Below are 8,457 nucleotides of genomic sequence, written 5' to 3' on the forward strand. Positions count from 1 at the left end.
AGTGTATGAAAAGTAATAAATTCAAATGAACACAAAGTAAAAGTCCCTAATGTGCTTTATAACCCTATGTATGTGTATAATATAATTAGTGCTATAATGCTAGTGATAAATATTTCTATACAAACATGAAAAAGAAATTCTACTAGTTAAGCAGAATGCTATATACCAGAGCTCCAGAAGTTGTCTGTGCTGAATTAGCTGAAACTTTACACCAATTCAATAAGGCAAGATAAACTAAACTCTAGCTATGTTTGATTTTTTCACGTGATTGGATTAACTAAATTTTCCAAGATAAGTAGAACAATTTGACTCTGTGCATGCAGTTTTATTTTATTTTCAGTATCAAATCAATATAAAGTGCTCTTTGATCCCATTCTCTCAAGTAACACTCGAGAAATCTGTCCACTAAACGAAACAATAGATTTGTATGTCCATTCTGCTCTTTGGTAGGTACAGATGCCACCATTAGTCACTTCATTGTTCCCATCACGATCTCTTTTTCAAGTCAAACTTCATTGAACCAAAAAAGCTTTCTAATTACTTTTATTTTAAATGAAACATTCGCTCATCCTTTCCTACAAGGTTCATATTCAAAATTATAAAAAACGCTTTATGCTATATATATATATCATAATACTATTCATAACTAATTCCATGCTATGATAATTTATTAATTGTATTTTTAAACTATAGTAAGGTATTACTGAAAGGCTAGATAATATAACATACATGAGCAAAAAATACTTAGTACATTTAACATTTCAACTTTCCTATTCTCACTACATTCATTAACTCACCTTGAGGTAGTAGTGCTTGGCAATGTCAATTCAATCCAGAGTCACTGTAATTCTGCTGTCTACCATAACTTCTAGCTGAGATTATCTGAGAAAAATTAAGTTATTTTTATCTGCAGGCTCCAGTTGTTAGTATTAAAGTAATTATCTCAGGATTAGTTTTATTGCTTATTTAGAAATTGAAAAATTAGAGCTACTTTCATCCTGAAGCATCTCTAGATTTATATTCTGAGATGCAGAATATTTATTCTTTTTTTTAAGAGTAGCAAAATTTATAGGAGAATAGGAATGGAAAATAGGAAAAGCTCCTGAGAGACAGGAGGGGTCCCACATGGGTTTCCAAGGATCCCACTACTCAGAGAAAGTTTGATTTTTTTTATACCGAAAAAATCATGAGGTAAGTACGTTATGGGTCAAAGTTATAACTAACCAATAAGATTACAAGTATCAAGAATTTTATTGCGTCAAGACTATCTAGAATCATCAGTGTTTTCTTATGAATGAGATTATGGATGGATTTTGTGACATTTTATCTATATCATTGATGATATTCCTCAGAATAAGTTTCTAAACATTTGATGAGTTAAGAGTGAACAAAAGATAACATTAAATAATCAGAAAAGAAGACTGTCGGTTATTTCAGATACTATAGAATATGACAATTAAAAAAAAACAACAACAACAACAAGGTGTTGCTTTAGCCAAGAACTATGATCGCTTGTTCTGACTTTGCTGTTTACTACTGATAGATCTGTGTAATTATAGTGTTTAGAATCTTCCTCTAATATGATACATTTAACGCTACAACAGAAAAGAATTGTGGTAATGCCTGTTTATTAATTTATAACTTTCCTCTATATATGTAAGGAACTTTGTATTTTCTATGGGAATGTGGTGTAAATACTCAGATATGAGATATTCACTGTGGTGTTTACGCACCTGTGCTCTTAGTTAGGCGGCCCACTGCCTGAGGCTCAAGATGGGCAAGGATTTCAAGGTTAATGTTTCAGATAACTGACTCATATCGAGTTTTAGCTAACAAGGAATATAGCATATTTTTTTTCCTTAAGATCTCTAAGTGGTCATATTGAAAAGCTAATAACTTTTATATAATGATTTTGTTTTTAAAAATCCACTTGTATCAGTACATGATTTCAGTATACAATGATTACATTCAACCTGGGAAGTTAGTGCATGTCCATAATACATCCTAATTCTTTTTACTTCTATTTTCTTTCCCTTCCCCTAATCTCTTGGCCTCTCTGTACATCGATTTTGACAGCATGCATCTAATAGACTTTGCACTTATCTTAATAGCTTGTTAGTATGTTACTAATTCTTTGAGAGAATCAGATTTACACAAACTAAACACCTACTAGCGAAATTTAGTTTATGCTTTCCAATATTTTTTCTTACCATGGTTATCACACTGTATACAAAAGATTCCTCAAATCCAGCTGCTCATTAGAATCACTAGAGATTAATTTAAAGTTATTAATAATTGATATCCACCAATACGTTTTCTATTGCTGTTATAGTGAATTACAAAAAAAAAATAAAAATTGCAACTCAATGGAACACACATGTTGAGCACTTCATACCTGGACTTGTTCCTTTGCTCCAGATCTCAAAAGAATGCCACTGACATATCAGCACTGCTACAGTTTTTACTGGAATATCTGAGGAAGAGTCCACTCGCAAGTTTATTCGCTCTGTTAAAAGTTATTTACTTGTAAACACAAGACTGAAATCTCTGCTTCCCGACTCTCCTCCTTGAGGTCTTTCTAGCCTTTGCAGGTGGAACTTCTCATCTCAGAATTATAGAAACTGTGTGAAATGGTTTCACAGTCAGCATTTCTCAGCCTTCACCTTCCGTGGTATCTCTTCTGGTTCCATGTGGGAACAGCTCCCTACTTTCAAGGACTAATGTAATGAGATTGGGCTAAATTGTTTAATTGAGGATGAACTCCACATTTGAAAATCCTTAATCTAAATTATATCAGAAAAAGTGCTCTTACAATGTTATACAATAAATTCAAAGATTCCAAGGATTTGGGAGTAGATATTTTCAGTCATATTGTTATACCATGCTCCAGAATCAAAATTATTAGAAACATTCTACTTTATAGAATATTTTAAAATGTGAATTGATTGTGATGTATCAAACAGAGTGCAACTTTTACCACTTTGCTTTCCATTAAGGCTACTTGTTGCCTTTCTTTTTTTCTAGAATTTCTGCTGAATCTCATTGATTGTACGGTGTTATTCCCTCTAGTTTCTAAATTCGACCTTTAATCATTCCACTGAAGTGTTTCTCAAATGACTCTCCCAAAATTAGACTTAGGTATCTTAAGTTTCATTTTTCACAGGTGCCAAATTTTCCTCTAGTCATAATAATAATCAAAATTTCCTTCGAACTTTTCTTTTTATTGACTATGTGAAGTAACTTCTAATTCTTACACTGTATGAATTGGGCTTGCTTAAAATTTTTCATTTTAATATGTTACAAGTAGATCTTAATAAATTAATATTAATAAAAGCTGTTCTTGAAAAAGTAACTTTTCATAATAAAAATTATTAGAGTGTAACAAATACACTGTGATCATGATCTAGAAAGAGTATATTTTCATTGTTAATTTCTCAGCTCATTTCCTAATAATACTATACCTTTCTTGCATAAATCATTTTAAGTACTCACAAAGTATCTCACATTCTGCACAATTTTGAACAATTTCTTCCTATTTCACAACATTTATTGTTCATTTTGGTCTTCATTTTCACTTTCAGTTTCTCACACCAGAGAGAGAATGTGATATTTACACATGTGTGTTTGATTTATTTCACTTAAGAGTATATTTTCAGGTGTACCCATTTTCCTAGAAATGTCTTATCTGCCTTTATGGTTGAATAGTGATGCATTATATTAAAAAAAAAACACATCTTTTTTATCTGTTCATCAGTTGATGGGCATTTGGGTTGTTTCTAAGATTTGGCTACTACAAACTGTGCTGCTATAACATGGATGAGCCTATGTTGCTGTGGTATAATGTTTTGAATTCTTTTGAGAACATACCCAGAAGAGGAATAGCTGGGTCAAATGGAACTTCTAATCCTAGTTTTTTGAAGAGTCTCACACTGATATCCACGAGGGTTGCACCATTCTATACTCCCATCAGACAGTGGTTATTTCTTTTCTTATGTGAACAAAATAAAAAGAAAGCTTCAGTCTAGTTCCCGCCTTCCCATGTTTCCTGTAAACAATATTTATTGAGCACTTAGTATAGACACGTACTGCGTTTGTCACTAGAGAGGAATGTTTCAAAGATATATTGGCAGTATTTTAGGTGTTTTAAACAGATGATTTAGGGGTTAGACAAGTCATATTTTTTGATGCGTAGACCTACCAGTAAACTTATTTGAAATTAAAATGTAAAAATATATATCTACTGCTCTTTTCTTTAATAATTTGCTAATTTCTCTCAGTTTGTTAGTTTATTTTTATTTAATGCCTAGTTTTGAGAGAGGGAGGGAATCTCTAAACTCTATAATTCTTTCTAATGGCTTTGAGTGAAGTTATCTTTTGAAAATTAAGTAGTGGCTCATAATATGCAAATATTCCATGAAATATTTATTAGTTTGATTTGTCAGAGGAGCTGAGAGTTCACTGGAATATATGGATTTGATACATGTGATAAATGTTATCTCATTATTATTAATGAAATTATTATAAAGGCTTTTTTATTCAATTCTATAATTTGAATTAAAAGTATGCACGGCAACAAATTTAAGTGAAGCTCTCTACTAGAATTATAGAACACACTAACTCAGCGTGCTTGTTTTTCATTGATCTATTCATTTATGCCAGTTATTTCTAAAACACTAAAGGAAGGAGGACTTACCTGGGGATCTGGTTACAAAGCAGGTTCTGACACAGTGGTCTGGCTGGGATCTTGGCAGCCTTTCTACATGGCTAACAATCTCCACAATCACACTGCTGTTGCTCCTCCAGGGACCATACTTTGAAGAGAAATGTCCCGAGACCCCATCCAATAGCGTTAGAAAATGTCAACTTTTCTCTCAGGCCTCATTATTCAGTTGATGATATACAGCTAATCCTTTTTCCTCTGGGCAGAGTCTTATCATTTATAAGGTAAAGGAATTTGACTTGCCGTTCTGGGATTCCACATATTTGAATACTCATATGTACATATTATAATTAACTAAAAACCAACAGCCATTGAGGTTAAGTCAGATATTTCTCAAATCCACACAAGTCATGACAACTCCAGGTTCCCAACTCTCAGTTTTCTGATAGTAAACTTGAAACTTCCCTGCCCTTTTCCATATGAACAACAGAACCGGGGCCCATTTTTACTGATTATACTAGCTGAAAATAAGGGAATCATGTGGAGCTATTTTATAAGACACCTGGAGAAATTTTATAGATTGGACTGCCATTACTTTAATGGACTTCATATTTTTCATACTGTACCAATAGTTTTCTCTCTATTTCATTCATTTCCGATATTCATTACCTTTTTTCCCACAGCCTTTTTCCTCCTTTTTAACAGCGCTTGACCAAGTGATAGAAGTGGCTTTAAATAAAGCGATTCTTCACAGCAGTCTTGTACTGATGCCAGCTGGGATTTCATTTATATTGAATCACTGTAATTCCTACAACAATTTGTGAAGTTGTTTTACCATCCTGGATTAAACTCATACTTTCATGAAATAAAGGTATATGGAGACCACGTACATGTGTACGCTTCTGCTTTTCATTTTTGTAACTAAAGTTGGGCGAGAGGATGTAAACTCACTGGCATGCCTTCACTGACTAGTGGAGAAATCCATCTAAAGGCAAGTGTGGAGAGAATGCGGATATGTTTTCTTGCAGGTGTAATGCCTTTCTCACTGTCTCTTTTAGCCTGTAGGATACTGAGTGCGCTGGATAAACAGGTGCACACAGGCATCGGACCAAATATACTCAAAAACACAAGTGACCAGTGAGCTACAGATTTAGGCCAACTGGTAACATTTTATTGACTGCAGATGGTAACTGATTGCACAATAAAAGTTTTCTGGTTGGTTGATCACATTCTTAAAATAACCCTAAAAGGCTCTTTGTTGCTGTTCACTCTGTTTGTTTGTTTGGTTGGTTCTGTGGTTTTATTTATTGCTCAGCAGCTGGGACAGTCAATTTGTAGTCGGAGTGGTGGGGTGTGACAGCCTTGGAGCCCAAACATGTGAGAACTTCATGCAGCAGACATCTCCTTCCTCCTTTCCAACTGTGGACTCACTTTGGTAATTCAAGACCTAAAGGAATCTGCCAATAACCAACTTACTCATCTTTCCCTGAGATCCTAGATTTACACATATGTAATTCCTAGAGCCCAATGGAAAGCACTGAAGAGATCCAAAAAGTGCATATTTATATAATATCACATTTGATGCCTTTCTTACAACAGTCATATCTGAAAAACTGTTTCACAAAAGAAGTCAACTGTGTTTCCATGGTCAGTTATATTTACAATACTGTATTACTTGATATGGAGGACACAGATATACACATACTCTAAAATATAGATGTTAACTCTATAAGTTTCTATAATCATGGTGAAAGCTGATATGAATAAATATATAGCAACAAGTAATATCATTGAAACTACAGGAAATGTATGAGAAGATACTCCAAATGTCCAAAAATCTGTAGGAAAAAATTATACCAAATAGAGAAGGTGGACAAACATAGAGAAAAATATTATATCATTTATCTCATGTAGAATTCTTCAGAGCAAACGTGTCATGCAATGGTATAAGTTAGTAATAGAAAATAGCTCCAGCACTTAGGAATACAGTGGTCCAGTATCTCTGTGTCTGGGGTCAGTTCCTTTCAGGAGGCACACCAATGACCAAGGATAACATACACCAAACACACTGTTTTAGCCAAAAGAGTAGAAAGTTTCAAGGCTGTTAAAACCCACTCATTCTAGCTTGCTTGTGGAATACCAAAGGATGAGCACTGGAACAAAAAGTTCATGTGAAAATGTATCTACTACCAAATTCGACGAGATTCAAAGCAGTAAAGCACTGGGTCAGTACCATGGTACAACTGCATATGGTCTCATTGTAGATTATGATTACCAATATGATGGGATAAGTCCTTGTGGATTCGCTTATCTTGATCTGTTAAAAGAAGAGCTTGAGTCTGATAACATTTGATTTCCTTTGTGAATTCTAAAATCTGTCATGTTTTAAAAAACATTTTAGTTCTTCTCACCCCTAGTAAATCTTCACACATATGCACTGTATATGTATTTTATAGCATTACATGTATAGTGTGTGTGTGTATGTGTATAATAGCATTATATGTACAGTGTATATATATATATATATATAGTAGTGCATTTAATGTATTTTATAACATTTTGTTATTAATTGAAAAGTATTTATTTCTTGTATTTCTCAGTCATTGGTGTGTAAGGTCTTTGACAGCAGATCTTTGTTCAGTTCATAGTTATACATGAGATGACATGGAATAAACTGCAATTCGATAAATATCCAATTAAAGAGTAATTGAATCAGTAAAAAAAAATCAATGAAATAAAAAGAATATGTTATTAAAAGCATAATTTTGTTTTACCCTGAAACATTTTCCTATGGAAAATCTTGCTATTATATCATTTGAATCATATCAAGTTAAAATGAATGGAATCTAAAGGGCTGTATAATACTTCAGTGTGCATCTGACAGAGGGTTGTGTCTCTTATATTGCTATCTTCCTTTTATACTGACAAAGATGTTGATAGGGAGCAAAATGAAAATTCATATTATAAGAAACCCTGGTTTTCAAAGTAACACCATTGTACAGACATTTTTTTCTCAGCACTCCAGTGGATTATATGGTTATAGTAACAAATACTTTTGAAGTTATAAAATATAATTTTACAAGATAAAATGCTAAGTAGTAAAAGTTTTGAAAAAGAACAGAAATGTTCTAAGATATCAAACAATTGATCTTTTAACAGAGATAGTACTATAAACCACTGTTTTTACTTAATAAATTCTATATTAAAAATAGTGGTCAGAAGTCATTAAAGACCTCCAAGTAAATCGGATATAAATTGAGTGAATTGCCAAGGACATAAAATATATGGTTTTAAAATATTGTTAGAATATTTAAAATAGTTAAAATTTATATTATTTAATTAAAATTATATATATATAACAATCTTAAAAGCGGAAAATAAAATGTTATCTGAAATAGGCCTTGACAAGAATTAGCATATTTTACATATTCTAGAAAGAATGTTCAAATAAGCATTAAAAATGACAGCAATTTAATGAAAAAATTCAGAGCCCTTGCAGTTTTTATCATAAAATATATTGATCAAAATGAATGTTTTATAGTCAATCTAATTTGTTATCACACGTGTTGATAGTAGCTAATAAAATTAGTGAAATTCTTGATATTTGCTTAACAAAATAATAATGAGAATTCTAGGCAAAATTTATAATGACAAGCAAGCCTATGTATATAATGGCAGATTTTATTGCCTTCAAAAATATAGTTTTCTGGGCTGGGGATTTAGCTCAGTGGTTTGGTGGCCTGCCTTGCAAGTTCAAAGACCCGAGTTCAAACCCTGGTTAAAAAAAAAAAATATAT

At 32.5% G+C, this 8,457-nt stretch overlaps 1 long non-coding RNA gene across 2 annotated transcripts in view; it reads right to left on the reverse strand.

Annotated features, from left to right (window-relative positions):
* Nucleotides 1-4,699: 4,699 nt before the first annotated feature.
* Nucleotides 4,700-8,457, reverse strand: part of LOC104851398 — a 9,934-nt gene continuing 6,176 nt past the window's right edge. The window contains exons 4-5 of one of the 2 annotated variants that reach the window (XR_777205.1): nt 5,330-5,468; nt 4,700-4,811 (exon numbers count right to left, since the gene is read on the reverse strand). This is a non-coding gene — a long non-coding RNA (uncharacterized LOC104851398). Of the gene's footprint in view, nt 4,812-5,329; nt 5,469-5,877; nt 6,118-8,457 lie in introns of those variants that run through there. The other variant, XR_777203.1, reaches the window with a different exon arrangement.

The sequence above is a fragment of the Fukomys damarensis genome, unplaced genomic scaffold, assembly GCF_012274545.1.
Source record: "Fukomys damarensis isolate Sample0158 unplaced genomic scaffold, DMR_v1.0_HiC HiC_scaffold_3, whole genome shotgun sequence".
Lineage (NCBI taxonomy): Eukaryota > Metazoa > Chordata > Mammalia > Rodentia > Bathyergidae > Fukomys > Fukomys damarensis.